We start from the raw sequence: 16,946 nt of genomic DNA on the forward strand, positions 1-16,946 counted from the left end.
CTTGCCACTCATCCATCACAGGGCTCAAAGCAAGGCCTAAGGAGACCCTGAAGTATGTCTCCCCTCTTCCTGTTGCTGTTGACTTCACTGTGTCACCCAGTGGGCAACTGGCACATCTGGATGATGGCTGCTCTTCTCTGTGGTGAGATGGGGGCGCGAGCTATAAGCCTCTCAGAGCTCACTGTCTTCTGGCCGTATCCTCACCTCATTCCACACAAAGGATGCCCAGATCAGAGGAGTCATTTCCTGCAGCTGGCATTTACCAGTCAAGCCGGTCTGGAGAGTCACGGAGTCATGGAGAGGCTGTAGGGTAGAAGGACGGGGAATGCAGAATGGATCCACACATGATGGAGGTTAAGATAGCCACAGTATCAGCCATCTGCAAGTTGGGGACCAGGAATTGCTGCTGATGTAGTTCAGGCTGGGGGCAAAGATCCGAGGACCAAGGGACTGAATGGTACAAGCTCCAGTCCAAGGGAAGAAGAATTCACGAGCTGGCCCTCGCAGGCAGGATGTGTGTTGCCTTTTGTTCTGCCCAGGTTCCTAGGATGGTGTGATGGGCACCCATCCTGGGGAGGGCATTCTGCTTTACCCAGTTCATCAGATCCACGGTTGGCATCGCCTAGAAAGGTCAGACACCTGCCAGACATGCCTAGAAACACTGTTTAGTTACCTGGGTGCCCTGTGATCTGGTCAAATCGACACCAAAAATTAACCTCGCATCTCACCTTTGAACTCTTTTCTTTCAGATTATGGAGCATCGCTTTGATAGTCTATGACTCAAAAATATTAAACAGGAACTATTAAGTGGTTCCATTGGTGAGTCACAGATTGGGTGTCAAATTACAGTCATCCCATAAGACACTGAGAGCCACAGAGGGCTCCGGCTGTATCACAATCATCTTGCATATTCCCTGTGAGCCTGACATCCCTCAGTTCCCATGACTGTGTTTCCTTTAACCCCAAGCTATTTGGAACTGGGAACTCTGGGTTGGGCATGGAGCTCTCCTGTTCCCCTTTAAGCACAAGTCAGCTACTGGTGCCTGGTACTGTTTTCTTTAGGCCTGTTGCGGTTACTTTCTTGCAGTGACTGTCTACAGTGACTTTTTTTGCAGTCCCTAGGGTTTGATGCTTCTGGGTAGGTCGTGTCCTGTCCCCTTGTTTTCTGCCTTGGTGGTCTGCTCTCCAAAGTGTGTCACCCTGAGCCTTCGCTATTCTCTCACGGAAAGGTTGATCCCAGGTTGTTTTAGAAACTCTCACAAGCGTGGTATATCTATCTGATGGAATCTAGGTTCACACTGGTCATGATTCTTTCCTAAACAAATGCGCGGCACAACAGCCTACCTTGCTTCGGGATGTGAAGCTACCTCTTGCTGCAGCAGATAGATTAAAAACACATTTGGAAGGCTTCCTGCGGGGCTGTATGCACTCCAGGTGGCATTTGGAAAAGTAGGGCAATGAGATGTGGGGCCATGGAACAGAGCTGGGCCAGCTGGTTGAGACTAACAGGGCTCTGAGCTCAGTCTGTTGGCTATAAATCTCCTCAGAGAGGAACCTGAGAACCTCAACAACAACGTGGGGCAACGGTGAGTTCCACATGCCCCGTGGGTACTTGACCCAACTCTCTACAAGATGCCACCCCCTTCCCGTCAACAGGATAGGTATTCTGTGCCATCTGAGAGAACACAACATTGAATGACGCTGCCTGGATTTTACCCCAGCATTTTGTTATGAGAATTTCAAACATAACAGACGACTGAGATAATCTCAGTATATTCCTGTTTACCCAAGCCCTCAGTTACTGCCACACAGATGGTGCCTGGCTGAAGTTGGCTTGTCTTAGGCTTTCTCGATGTAATGCTGTTTTGAGAATAAAGTGTGCTTGGAATTGTAAGTCTGGCTCTTTGTGCAGCACACAGTACCATCCTCCTTCGTGACACCCCTGCAGTGCAGTGTTGTGTGGCCATGGTACTCCAAGGAGTGATGTTTGGACATCAGTTCATTTTAACTCACAGTGGATTTCTAAGGAGGATGCCCCATGCAAGCTCAGGACCACCTGTAGAGTCCTGGCTGTATGGCTTGTCTGCCCTGTAGTGTGAGACTGTATCCTGTATAGATACATCTTATCCTTCTTAGTACAGAGAAAGATGCCCTTATTGGTGGCTTTTACTGTCCATCGTGGCATGTAACTATTTATAAAAAACCAAAGAAAATGAAAGAAAGGCAATGCCATCAACTATCATAGGGAGCACCGTTTAAAAGGAGTTGAAGGAGCTGGGAAAGTCTATAAAATCTAAGTTTGGTCCCAGAACCCATGGGAAAAAAAGGGAAGGAAGGAAGGAAGGAAGGAAGGAAGGAAGGAAGGAAGGAAGGAAGAAAGAAGGAAAACTGGGAGTAATGGTAAACACATGTACACTTGTTACCTCAGTGTTGGCAAGTCAAGGACAGAAAGATTTCTGGGGCTCACTGACCACCTAGCCTAGCCTACTTGTCAAGTTCCAGGTCCAAAGAGAGACCCTGTCTCAAAAATACAAGAAAAAAAAAGAGCACAGCTGGGCAGTCTGCTGGCCTTCATAACCCACATACACATCATGAAACAAATGGAAGCCTGTTAACTACAAGCCATTTTCCATGTGAGGGCTTGGGAGAGGTGCCCTTCCAGAGGACAGAATGGTAGATCAGACAAGCTTGATGCTCATGGAGAGTTGATCTAGTTAACCTGCAACCTGCAAGGATGGGGGCTCAGTATCTAGGGTGTAGGGTTGATGGGGCAGGGTGGATTTGTGATAAATTTCCCAACTTCCAAATATTTGCAGCCACTGTGGAACTCCTGAGCCTGCATACAGCCCTAAATTATCAGGCTTATCATATCCTAATGGAGTCTCAGTTTTCTCACAAGGAAGTTGGCTTTCGTGGACATTCAGGGCACAGGAAGAGAAGGAATTTGAATATAGTAGTTCCCCTTGTCCACGGTTTCTCTTTCTATGGCTTCATTGGCTTGTGGTCAGTTGTGGTCTGAAAATATTAGGTGGGAAATTCTAGAAGAGAAATCAAAAACTTTCAATTACATATTGCTTTTAATAACGTAAAATCCTGCACGGTCCTTCTTTTTCTCATCCGGAACGTGATTTATCCCGCATCCGGCATATCCAAGTGTTACCTGCTCTGCACTCAGTAGCCATCTTCATTCCTGTCACAATGGTTATGTTCCAGAGACCAATAGTTTCCTTTATAATAACCTGAAATAAAAGTATTTACTGCAGCAATATGGTTATAATTTTTCTGCTTTGTTATTGTTATGCTTTGGATATAAAAAAGGCTCACGGTCAACAGTTGGTAGACGAGGAGGCAGGGATATCACTGAGGCTCACTGCCTGTCAAAGCAGCACCAAGCAGATCGCTTCTGTATGCGCACGTGCAGCACTGAGCCTAAAGCTCCGAACTTCCTCTTGACGTGCCTACTGCCTATGCCCTGACTGGCTTGCCACCTTACGAAGAACAGCTGGCTGTATGTGTATATACGCCTCTCTCTCTCTCTCTCTGCTCCCCACTGCAATTACCTGAAGGACGGGTTTTACTTTATGCCCTATCTTTCTGTCTTTGGCTCCAGCTAATGCGAAACATGTTTCATGGTCTGCACCTGGCTTTTAATACAAACTTAAAAATAAGAATCGAAAGCCCTTTGCCTTGTAAGAGGAATGCGTTGCTACAGACCCAGCTGCCGTGCTCTGGACATCAGAGTGTAATATAGGGCCTTTCTTCCTTTTAATAGGGCAGCGGAGCTAAACATCGCTGAAGCAATTGGTTGCTTTGGTGGAGTAGCGAGGCAGTCAACACAAACAAAACAGGAAGAGATGAGCGCTAATGTATCTGTATCTCTGCAGCACTCTCCCTAGTTCATGACATTCTATATATATATATTTTTTTGAAAAAGCAGGCCTATACTTAGAAAAAAAATCCAATCAGTCTTGCCTATTCTCCTTCCATTTCCTCCATCCGTCCCATAAATTCAATTTTCCAGCAGTGTGTCAGCCACAATGGCAACCTCTCAAAGGAAGAGAAAACTTGCTCAGATTGCGGTCAAATGGGCCTTGAAGCCCAGCAATGTTGATTAAGAAGCTCAATAGATTCAGAGGACTGCAGGATTTCTAGTTTATTGCCCTCACATCCGTGCTCTATCCCCTCAGACCTCAGACGCTCCCTTTGTGCTCAGCATGGGTCTGGTCACTCAACACCATCCTAAGACACAGAGCTCTCCAGAGGAAGAAGAGGGTTGGCTGTGACTTCCTGTGGACATAGACGCATTCCAGCTGCTACCTTTCGGGATGGTAACCTTCATCTTCCACTACCCAGAACATGGGCTGATGGCAGCTCATCGCAAAGTCCTACCCCCAAAACTCTGTCATTCAAAAGACCCTTGTACCTTGTATCCGGGGCCTGCTTTCCTTCCTGGGATCCTATGTTGGCTATCTTGTATCAGAACCTGCTCCCACAGTGGGCATTAAAGACCCTATCTCCTTGATAGTGGCAGAGAGGCAGACATCAGGGTTCAGTAGGGAATCACCAGGAATTCTAGGTTCTGTCTCTGGGAACAAAGACACCATACTGGGGACACTGTACTAGGGACACTATACTTGAAGCACTGAGAATACTATTTAGTATAGTGGTGCATGCTAGGAGAGGGGAGGACGTTTAGCAGCTCAACAGCATGGATACACAAAGGATTTGGGTCTTGTGGGCCACTTGTACAGCAGGGAAGATGCTGGAGCTGAAATAACTGAGGGTTCTAACAAGCATGAACAATTAAAAATAAACGAGCATGTCAGAGAGGCTTCCTCCAACAGCTAAGGGAGCAGATACAGAGATCCAGAGCTAAACATTAGGCTGAGTTCAGGGAACCCCACAGAAGAGGGAGAGGAAAGATTGTAGGAGCCAGAGAGGTCAAGAATACCAGGAGAACCTGGCTCACAGAACTAACTAAGCAAGGCTCATAGAGGCTCAGAGAGTCTGACACAGCAACCGTGGAGCCGGCACGGGTCTGCATTAGATCCTCTGCATACATGGTGTGGTGGTTCAGCTCAGGGTTTTTGTTGGGCTCCTAACAATGGGAGTGGGGGTGTCACTGACTCTTTTGCCTGCCCATGAGACCCTTTCCCCCCATTGGTTACCTCATCCAGCCAGGGTCTATGTCTAGTCTTATTGTGTCTTGTTATGCTATGTTCTGTTTATATTCCTGGGAGGCTTGGAGCAGTGGATCTGGGGGACTCAGATCACTGTGGGTGGTGCCACCCATGGGCTGGTGGTCCCGAGTGCTATAAGAAGTAAGGTTGAGTAAGCCATGGCAAACAAGCCATGGCCTCTGGTTCAGTTCCTGCCTCCGGTGAATGCCTTGGCCTCTCTGGATGATGGACAAGCTATAAAATGGAATAAACCCTTTCTTCCCCAAGCTACTTTTGGTCACAGCAACAGAAACCCTAACTAACACAGTTTGTGGCATCAAGGCCAACCAGGCATGGCTGTGATGATTCATCCCTATTTTTAATAGGACAGAAAGTGTCTGTCACAATCCTGGGGAAAATGGCAGGGATAGTCCACATTCCACCTGAAGACCACCCCAACTGAAGCCACTAGGTTAGATGTGTTAACCTCTGAGCGGATGAAGCAGCACCAAGCATATATCACAGTATCCAGCCTCTGCACTGAAAAATTCTTTCTTGGCCCATTCCTATGAAGAAAGTTCAGAAGTAATTTGTGATGGTCCCTAGCTGTTGCTTTCTGCTGCTGTTAACATTCATTGTTAACTTGCTTGGACTTTGAACTAACTGCCTTGGAGACACACCTCTGGGAGGTCCTGTGAGGGGGTTTCTGGAGAGGTTTAACTAAGGGAGAAAGCTCCTCCCACTGAATGTGTTTGGTACCCTCCCATGGACGTCCTGGGGATTCTATCCTGAAGGGGCTGGGGGAGGGGAGAAAGCAGCACATGTACCAGCGTTCCTCTAGCTCTGCCTCTTGACTCTGGACACAATGCGGACTCCCCTTGAGCTGTGAGTCAAAACCAACCTTCCTTCCTTCCTTAAGTTGCTTCTGTCAGATCTTTTGTGACACAAGTGAGCAAGCTAACTAACACACTTTCTCCACTTCTCTCATAGTAGAGTCCACAGGGGCCTGGTCCAATGGAACTGTGCGCAGAGGCTCACTCTGGCCTGCTGTGTTGCTAATACCAGGCTCAACACCAGCCACAGTGAACAGGCAGTGTAGCGGAAGGCCTGGGATCTTGCAGGGCAAGTACAACCTGGAGGGTGAGGACACCCAGCTCCCCATGGTATGGAACATATAACAACTCCTGAAAGAGGCATATCGCTGACATTTAACCTCGGCCTAAAGAGATTAGCTTCTGGAGGCAGCATATGCCAGCTCCAATGTTTTTCTGACCCGTAAGTTTGTTAGCTGCCCCACCAATCTGAGTCTTGCACAAATGAACCCGGAAGCATGAAAAGGAGACAGTAGGGTCTGGATTTCTAGAGGAGGCGAGTGTGGTGGGGCGTGGGAGGAAGGGCCTGGCTCTAGGTGATTGCCACAGTTTCCACGTGGCCCTCCTTTATGTATGTTGGTAACTAGACAGTGTGGCGACCGAGTAGAGACTCATGCTGAAGGACTAACCTGTGTCTCCATCCCCTAAGTTAGTAGAAACATGAGATAAGAGTGTGGAGAACCTGAGAAGGGCAGTGGGGAGGAAGAGGAGAAACATCAGGTATGGCCTGGTGATGAGCTGTTGAGATTCTAGCCATGGTACCATCCACAAGTCTTCCTTGACTTGCTCTCCTAGAAATACCCCAGTGCAGGAGGAGGTGCTTATAAAAATGACTTCCACAAAGTCACGGAGACTGAGCAGGACAGGGGGATACTGCAGTGGTACCCACAAAACTACCTGGCCAGTGCTCCTACTTCCCCCAAGTTGCTGCTAGTACTGACTACTAATGGCTCAAGTGAGAAATCCCTCCTGGGGAGAGGGTCACAAGACCCAGGTCATGTTCACATGCCAGGGATGGCCCACATCGGTGCACCCTTCACCCTGCCAAGAATATCTGTGCTCAAGAACTGACAACAACCACATCCAAAGGCAGAGAAGGAAAACAAATCCATGTATAACTCCCTCTGAAGGCCACCTTAGACCTGGAGCTGGATTGGTTGAAGCCCTGCTGGAGACTACATCACAGCTGAGATTCTTTGTGTTTTTAGTGATCTTCTCTCCTCTCTATGATTGTTTAAATAAACTGCCTGACTCATAAACCTCTGCCTCTGGGTTCTTTTCAAGAAACTCCAGAGAAAACCATCAGCCATGACAGAAATACCTCCAAAAGCATGCTTTCCCTCTAATGGGCCAGAACAGGTCACATATCCATTCTCTGGTGGCTTCCCATGAGAAGAGTGAGCTTTCACTCTCAGAGATGTCATGTGACTTTTCCTGGAGCCATATGAATAAATGTCTGCTCACCCCTTATGGCATTGACAAATGCAACCAAAGTAGTGATTCCACCGAAGCCCAACTTGGCCAACCCTTGAGTTTATTGGAGTTACTTACAGGAGCCTGGGTGACTTAAAGGCAGCTTCATCATAAAAACAAAAGAAACACACCCCAGCATATATGAAGATTTTAAAAAAGTTTCATCCCTGAACTTGCCAGTGTGGCTTCCAGAAAGGTAGGTTGCTCAGAGTCTCCTGTTCCCGATTATTTTCTGCTTCTCCTTTAGGTCGGGGCCTTGTAAGCCTTGTTCGTTTCAGGAATATCCTTAAGACTTGTGAGTTGTTTACCTTCTGAGTCTCATGAGCCTCCTGGATCCTTCCTGGAGAGACTGTTTCAATTCAGAGGAAACTGCCACCCAATAGGACGAAACTGGGTGATGGCAGAATGTCTGTCAGGGGAATGAGCAACGTCACCATCACCGGGATGCTGGGAAGTAAGTGACTCACTCACAGAACTCTCCAGAAATGCCTCTGAGTTATGTCAGCAGGGAACTGGAATGGACAACAGCTGCTGTTCTTGATCCCTAGTGGCACTGGGCAGGAGACTGTGTTGCATGTCATTCCAGCCACCTGCCTCCTGGTAGGAGAGCACAGCTGCTGGTGTAGTCAATGTCTAGTGTGAACCTTTGCTCTGCCTAGCTGTTGCACATGGAAACAAAAACGTGTGTAAGCACCATTCAGCTTCTACATGAATGGCCACCCCTCCACGGCTTAGTGCTTTCCTTTAAAAATTAAAATGGGGCTGGGAGTAGTTTTTACCTTCTCTCTGTTGGCACCCCTTTCTGCAGAATGTTATTCTAAAAACTCATTTTCATTAGTCTCTTTAATTTATGGAAATGAGGGTCTCATGTCCCACAGATATTCCTCAAGGAAGAACATCTGACGTGGACTTCTGGCCTCTCCCTGTGTATGCACACTTACGTATGTGCACTCCCACACATAAACATGCACACACCTTCACACATACACACACACACACAACAACAACAACAACAACAAAATATATTAAAAGAAGAGGAGAACTCAGGATCTGGAGCTTTCTGCTCAGTGTAAACTTTAACAGGGTGTTAGGATTTAGATTTTGGCTCCCAAGAGCCCAAAGCTGGAGGATTTTGTGTGTGACCCAGCAAATCCCACAGTGTGTGTCTCTGATACAAGGGTTGCAACATGAGTTTCAGAAAAGTAAGATGTGAGTCTATGAGGTCAAGTGTGCTCAGTTGCACTGGCTAGTAGGATAAAGGTTTCTTTGCTACGCGTGTGCTGAGAGCATCCTACACCTTACACACAGCCAGGTGACATGCTGCAGCGTGACCTCAGGGGACCCCTGGTACAAGGCTGTGCGTCCTTCTTGTATCAACTGTTCATATGACCCAGTGGCCCCTGACACACTAAAATAGGCACTGCCTTGTGTTTAGAGAACCTAGTGTTATGTAAACATGTTCATGGTACTTCTGTGACCGAGGAAGTTACCTGCTCTGGGCGTCTCTTGCTGAGTCTGAAATCGAAATGAGACCATGTTTCCTGAGAGCGGGAGCATTGTGGGGCTTTTCTGGGGTAGAAGAGGTCATGCAGCTAAGCCATGCAAGGTGAGGCATCAGCTGGCTGAACCCCTTGGAAACCTGAGCCCTCACAGGTCACTGGTCTATTTGCCCACAATATTTACCAGAGATTCTATTTTAGGTTTGGCCTGGTTTTGTTAGCAGCCCAGTCTATCAGGAATATTCATGGTAATTGGCTGAGTACCTATGAAAATCAGTAAGAGGTTGCTTCAGACATTCTCAAAGATCTATAGATAAAGGGTTTACTGAACATGACAAGCAAAGTGTTATTAACTGTGGCTATTATAACAGCTATATATATATATATATATATATATATATATAGAGAGAGAGAGAGAGAGAGAGAGAGAGAGAAACTGTCCTGGCTAGTTGTAACTGATACAACTTGGCACAACCAAGAAAGTAGCAAAGAGGAGAACCTCAGATGAGGAATTAACAATCAAGATTGACTGTCTTGATTGTTAATTGATGTAAGAGGGCCAGCCTACTGTGGGCAGCATCATTCCCTAAGCAGTTGACCCTAGACTATACAAGAAAGTTGCCTGGGTATGAATCTGTGCAAGCCATACAAGCTGCTGGTCCTCTCAATTTACACTCAATTGCTGCTACTTCAAGAGACTCTAGACACACTGTTATTCTTCTGAGGAGCTTTTATTGCAAGATGTTCATGAACCACACATAGTCTGGCAGATTTCTGCATTGCTAGGAACTCTCTCTGTATCTCAAAAGTCCCCGGGGACAGACATAGGATGATGACTCTCATTCTCACACTTAGTCCATAGTGCTGTGTGGGTAAGGCTTGGTGTGCATAATCCAAGCAGCTTTAGTATTAACTAGGTGACTGAAGCAGTTAGGGACATATCGTATCTCTCTAGGCATTTACTTTTTAAAAAAAAATTAGGACCTTGGGGCTGGAGAGAAGTTGGCGTTGGAAAAGTGTTAGGCTATGTGTTTGTAAGCATTCGGATGTGAATTCGATTCCCAGCAGCCATGTACGAAAAGCTGGGTGTGGTAGTAGAGCCTTGCAATCCCATTGCTGAGGAGGATCACTGGGGCCTGATGGCCATTCAGTCTCGCTGAACCAAGGAGCTTCAGGTTCAATGAGAGACCCCATCTCAAAACATATAGTGGAAGGTAATTGAGGGAGACACCCAGTGTTGACCTCTGACCTCCACACGCGCGCGCGCACACACACCCCCTTGGGAACTTTGATGGAAAGAGCTGAGAGGCAATATGGAGATATTATCAAGCAGGCTGGCACAGAGACTTGAAGATGGTGTTGTCTTCTGTCCTGCTTTCCTTGAACGTTCCCAGTTACAGGGCTATGGAAGAACCCACCCCACCAAGACAGTCACCATCTTATCAGATCAAGTTGATAGTCTTCATGGAATCTCATTCTACCTAAGATTTTATACAATTGAACAGGTTTCCTTTAATGATGCCTGCTATATTTCATTCCTAGAAAGAAACTGTGAAGTATTACCACATGGCCAAAAATGACCATCACTGGATAATCTGACAGTAATGTCAGAACCACTGCATTACGGCTCATTTTCAGTAAGAGGTGCACTCAGAGATGATCAAAGAGTCAGAGATAAGCAGGAGGTGCGAGGAGTCTCTCTGCCCTCCCAGGTATCTGGTGTCTGCTGGTCTTGGAATGCTGGGAGTTGGGAAGTTGTAGGCGGTCTCCTATATGACTGAGTCCATTGTCAGAGAAGGGACATTCTCAAGCCCCAATATATCCATCAGACAGCTTTGCATCCTTAACCAACAGGATGTGGGATCAGGGGAAGAGTGGGAAGATTGCAACTCTTCAGGGTCCCAGCCTGTGGAAAACAGAGGGCTAAGTTTCTCATGGTCAGGGACTTTAAAAGCCACTGTTTGGTGCCCAAACAATAAGACAGCCAGCCATTTGTGCCTTTCTTCTTTGCTGGTGTCCCTAGCTGCAGAATGACATGCTAACAGTGGGTGTGCCTTCACTGGTTCTTTATTACAGGGTGGGGATCTTGTTTCTCATGCCTCTGCATTGTAGGTGAACACCCCAGTGCCTGCAAACCTCCTATATCAAAGTCCTAACTCCCAATGCAGCTGTGTTTAGAAACAAATCCTCTATGGGGGTCACCACAGCTACAAGAGGCCATAAAGCAGGTCCCTGGGACAACAAAAGCAACGTCCTTCTAAGAGCTGCCCTTCCCCCTCCTCAACATTGAAGATGTCAAGCGATCACAGTAGGAGGACTCCTTCCTAGGCATCTTGGTCCTGGGCCTCCCATTAAATGTCTGTTGTTTGTGTCATTTGGTCCCTAGCCAAAGCATACTGGTGCAGCCCCATGAAAATGCACCCTTTTCCACTATGATAATAGCAATGCTTATCATGGTCCCAGCTGCAGGCTCAATGTTTAGTGATGGCTTGCTGACTTCTGACATGTTAACCACCTCTCATCCCTCACAAGATTTTTGGTAGAATAGTTGTTGTATTGTCAAATCCACACTTCTATTTAATAATATGTTATAGTCTGATAGTTCCATACATTTATACAACATACATCGATATAATCTACCCATTACCTCCCCCTAACTCCCCTTTAGTGCCCCCTCCAAGTTCTTCCCAACTTCATGGCCTCTCCATGTTGTTTGTTTTAGTTTTCTTGTTAATAGCCCCTCAAGTTCAATTAGTGCTGCCCATTTGTCCATGGTGTATGGCCACCCACTGGGGCATGAGAAACCCACCAGCAGTCATGTCCTCAAAGTGACTGTCTCTCCCTTAGCAGCAATCGGTCGTCAAACCTCTTCTCCAATAGTGGTAGGGCTTTGGGGCTCAACCGCTTTGGAATTTTGACTGGCTTTGATTTTGTGTGCCCTGTCTGAGGCCTCTCATTCGCGATCATCTCTTCTCTTGTGGTGGGAATTTTTCCTTTCCTGTTCTTCCAGGGTGCTGACCTGGAGGCTGTGGCAATCCTGCATGTGACCTGAGGGGCACGTGCTGTGCTCAGGCAGGCCGCTGTGGTAAAGCCATAACAAACACTGAGTGGTGACCCCAGTTTCATGTATTTCAATTCCCCTAGGTTTACATGAACTGGACAGATTACATTTCTGTTTTGTTTCAGCGTTTGGCGTCATGTGACAACCTTTGGATCGCCTCAGTTGTCAATCTCCTGGGCTCCTGTGTCCAGCCACGATGTCTTTGGAACAAGGTGTCCTGGTGGGAAGTTGTGCAATGAGTGAGGGTTGCAGGACTCAAAGGAAAAGGTCCTGTCTGGGGACCGACTTGTAATGACTCCCCTCCTAACCACACCACTCAATACATCTAGGAGACACTGCCTTGGGTCGATGATACCTAGACTCTTCCAGTGCCTTCTTCCATCCCAGTGGGGAGCTGTGTGGGGTCTGGGAAGAAAATGTTTCCTGTGGTACCCTGCTACTAGGATGAAGTCTGAGACAAAGAAAGGAGAGAAGGATGCCCAAAGCCTCTCTCAGCACGATTCAGCTTAGGATCCTATCACTCACAGCGTCTTGTGACTGCCTTGCGCTCGGGGAAGCTTAGCTCCCTGCTGGAGTCTCATTGCCTCTCCCCCTCTTTAGCCTCCCACTTGAATTCCCACCAGTGACAGAACATTCAGCGCAGCCTCTGCGTGAGCTCTGGGCCCGAGGGTTGAAAAGGGATCAGGACCTTCTATATCAACCCCAGAAGTGTGCAATCCGTCGAGGTTGGCAAGCCAACTTTGCCCATTGCCAAGACAAAAGGTCAGGCCAGAAGAGTAGCACACGCTGGCTCCTTGTGGGCACAGTCCTGTTTTCAGTCTATTTGAGAGAGCAGAGCACACTGAGTCCACGGAGTGATGTAAGGACCTCGCTTCCCACCCAGAACCACATTTTCGCCTCTCTGGGACAAGCCCTCGGCCATCTTCACTCTAGACATCATACATTTGCTTCACATTTCTCCACAGAATATAAACTGCCAGCCATGCAGAAGTGGCTCTCTCAGAGACCAGAATTTCCCAGGTGTGTGTGTGGGGGGGGGAAATGAAAACCAGGATGTCCTCCCTTTCTTTTCTAAACACAGTGTGAAGCACGTTCTCTAGAAACCAGTGCAGGCAGGTCATTGTTACTCCATGCAAGGAGCCAATGTTCAGCTTCAAGTTTTGACACAGCTAAGCTCTGGGCTTCATCTTCCTCATCGGTAATTCGTCTGCCTGCTGAAAGGACAGCAAATGACCCAGTAACGTTTATTCTCTTGATTGACACATCAACAGGCAGAGTTTAGCTTGCCATCTTAAAAACAAGCAAAAGGGCTGACGTCAAGGACTGGAGGAGGTGCCTACTTTGCAGGCTGAGAACCCGAGTTCAAGGCCCAGAACTGATGCTTTGTTTTGTGAGGGGGAGGAAAGATCTGCATGATGGTGTACACTGTGGGCAAACCAGTGCTGGGCAAGAGGATGCAGATGGGTCCCTGGGGCTCACTGCTCAGCCAAACTAGCATACCTGGCAAGACTGAGTCCAGTGAGATCGTCCCCCATAAGAAGAATGTGGATGGTACCTAAAGAAAGGCTCTTGCTATGAGCCTGCACTCATGCACACACACCTGACACTCCACAAATGCTTGTGCACACAAAACTTTTAAAAATTATATGAAAAATTATTTCCCAGGTATTTTTCAATGATAGTTTTAGGAATTAAATAGATAGCTTTTCTCCACCCATAGTACCTATCATTTCTCCATGTACCCCTTTTCCTTGCCCCGCTACCTCCTTTCTCCTCTTCTTCATTTCCCTGCCTCCCTGCCTCCCTGCCTCTCTTCCCCCTTCCTCCCTGCCTCCCTGTCCCCTTGTCTCCTTGCCTCCCTGCCTCTCCCGTCTCCTGTCTCCATTTCCCCCGCCTCCCTTTCTCCCTTCCTCCCTGTGCCCTTGGGTCCTTCTCTCCCTGCCTCTCTGACTTCCTAGGTTTCTTTCTCCCTCTCTCTCATGGCAGCAACTTTCTGCACCTGCCCAGCATCCCCCGTGAATGCTTTGGCCCTCCCCACCTAGGAAGGAGTCTTTTCACTAACGACTTTTTATTTTACCCATCTAGGATGACTGTGTCCTCCCAGAACTCTGACCTGCAGGCCCCATAAGAAAGAGTTAGAGGGGTGTGTGTATATAGCTTTCTGTTAATGAAAATATGGGCAAGCATGCACACGAAGGTGCATGCTGGGATTCTGGCCATCCTCAGAGTGATACAAAAGGGGCGGGGTGGAGGGAGGATTCCACACAGGAAGCACGCCGTACAGGGTGCACACCTGTATCACATGAAGTGAACTCCAGGGCAGCCCTCAGACACGTGTGCTCTGTCTCCACAGGTGGCTGCCTGGGTCACTGCTTGGCCTCCTGGCACCTTCCCAGCTTCCTGTAGCTCTTCTCTGCTTTCTCCCTCGGGTCAGTGCTGCTCCCACACTGCAGCCTCCGGTGTGGTCAGGACTATGGCTCAATGAGAAAGCTCTTTGTTCCTTACACTTGAAATCTTTCTCAATAGCTGGAGATGAGCATCCACTTGAGAGAGAGAGAGAGAGAGAGAGAGAGAGAGAGAGAGAGAGAGAGAGAGAGAGAGAGAGAGAGAGAGAGAGAGAGAGAGAGAGAAAGAGAGAGAGAGAGAGATATCATGGTTCGAATAAGACTAAGTCATTGATGTGAGATTCTTCATGACAGGAAGAGAGAAGTGACAGCATATTCAGAAATTCTGCCTCAGGTATGTGGAGGCAATTCTCTCTATCACAGCGTGTGGTTCTTATAACTATACAGGGCACGAGGATGAAGTCAAATGAAGGAGGCTGAGCAGCTGAGGATCTGGAAGCTGTGCCCTGCTGACTACTGATTTCACCCATTGTCACAGCAGGCTATACCAGCTCCCTGACTCCTGGGTGAGAGGAAAATGGTCATCTGGTCATACCCATTTGGTGAGGTCATCCGGAACATTCTCTGAGCTCTCCTGGCTTGGCCCAGGATGACTGGAAGAGAGTGAGCATCTCTCTCAGGTGATATTCCTAAAGTCACCCCAGGGCCACACTGTAGGGCTTAGGATCTTGCAAACCCCACATGCTGCTGTGGACACTGAGCACTGAGAGGAGCCAAAGTCCCGATGGTACTTGTTAGGAGGCTTCCCATCAGACAGATGCAAATCCACAGGAAGGCCTGAGAGGAAGATGCAGGGCACTCAGAACACAACAGTCCCTTTAAGGAGCTCAGGCTTCCATGCCCTGGGCTGGAAGGACTGGAACTTTCTACCCCATGACAGGGTAGTATGGCCGAGCTCAGAGGCTGTAAACAATTGCTTGTTGCACAATCATGATTGCTCTGTGCTCTGAGAAAGGAAGACTGGTGTTCTCCTGGGTCTGATGGGCTAGACTCTCCGGTGCAAGGTAGACCTGCTTCTCATACCAGCGCACCCTGTGGTCTGCTCTGCTGTTTTTCTTCTGGGAGACAAGTTGCATAAACCCAGCTCCCCAGATGGCCCCGTGTGAGTTAGGTAACCACCTTGTCTTGTCAGTCAAAACAAGCCGTTGTCGTGAAGAGTGCTGGGCTAGCAGGGCGACTCTAATTGTTGTTATTGGGAGGAGCGCATCAAGAACGTTGAGAATTGTGTTGCAAGAGGCCGTGTTTATCAAACTGAAGATTGTCCCATGCACCCCCTCCCCTTTAGCTCTGGAAATCAAAGAGAATTATGGGGCACGTGTTTACTCTCGGCTGACTTTTCCCAGCAGCGGAGTCTAATGGCTTGGGAGTTCTGCCTTGGATGAGCAGACGCATTTTGGCTGTGGAAATGGCTGCATTTCCTTTTTATCGGTGGTGTGTGCATGCACGCACGTGTGTGTTTGTGTGTGTGCGTGCGTGCGTGTGGGTGCACAGGTACCACAACATGCATGGGAGGATTTCACACAGGAGCTTTTGCCTTGCTGCTGATGACAGCAGGGTCTCTAGCCTGGGAGCTTCTAGGGATCCCTGTCTCCTGCCCAGCTAACTGTAGCACTGCTGCGAGCCCATATTCAGGCTACTGCTCTCTGACTAGAGGGGTGCTAGGGATATTTAGGTTCACGTGGCAAGCACCTTTCGTCACTGAACCTTCTCTCTAGTCCTAGTTTGAGCTGCCTTTTGGGAAAGAGCTATCAGTAAGAATGGAGTTCGGTCCAGTCATGGGCAGAACAGCAGACTGTGGATTCCTATGTGGCCACAGCTGGACACATGTGGATACTGAACACAAGCATAGTGGCTGATCTGATTGTAGATGGACATAAATGGAAAAAAAAAATGAGCAAGTCTGGAAAGACATCATGTGCAAAGGAGAATTCGAAATCACTCATTTGGGGACTGCAGCAACCGCTCAGTATTAAAGAGTACCTGCTACTCTGAGTTCCCAGCACCTTTGCCTGGCAGCTCGCTATCACCTGCAATAGCAGGATCTGACGCCCTCTTCTGGCCACCATAGGCACTGCACCCATGTGTACCAACCCACAGATCACATACCATTAAAGACTCCTTGTAATTAGTTTACACATAATTAAAATTTAAAAAATAACTCTTAAAAATCAAAACAGTCATCCTCTTGTTATGGAGTCTATGTTTATAATAGTTGGAGTACATTGGTTGAGTTGCTTTAATTATAAATGGTCTTTTTTCTCATTTCCTTTTTATAGTTTTTTTTTTTTTTAAGCAAGCCTTCTAGAAAAAGGAGAAGTTGTAGAGGTGAGTTGTGTCCTATTTATACTGATCAGGCCTTCTATGGATGTAGTGAGGGTCCTGGATCTTTAGCTTCCTCGACACCTCCTTGTGGGCATTTGGCTCTGACGCTGCTTCTACAATCTGCACCTGTCCTAGATCAGGGAACTCCGGTGTGC

The sequence above is a fragment of the Arvicola amphibius genome, chromosome 6, assembly GCF_903992535.2.
Source record: "Arvicola amphibius chromosome 6, mArvAmp1.2, whole genome shotgun sequence".
Lineage (NCBI taxonomy): Eukaryota > Metazoa > Chordata > Mammalia > Rodentia > Cricetidae > Arvicola > Arvicola amphibius.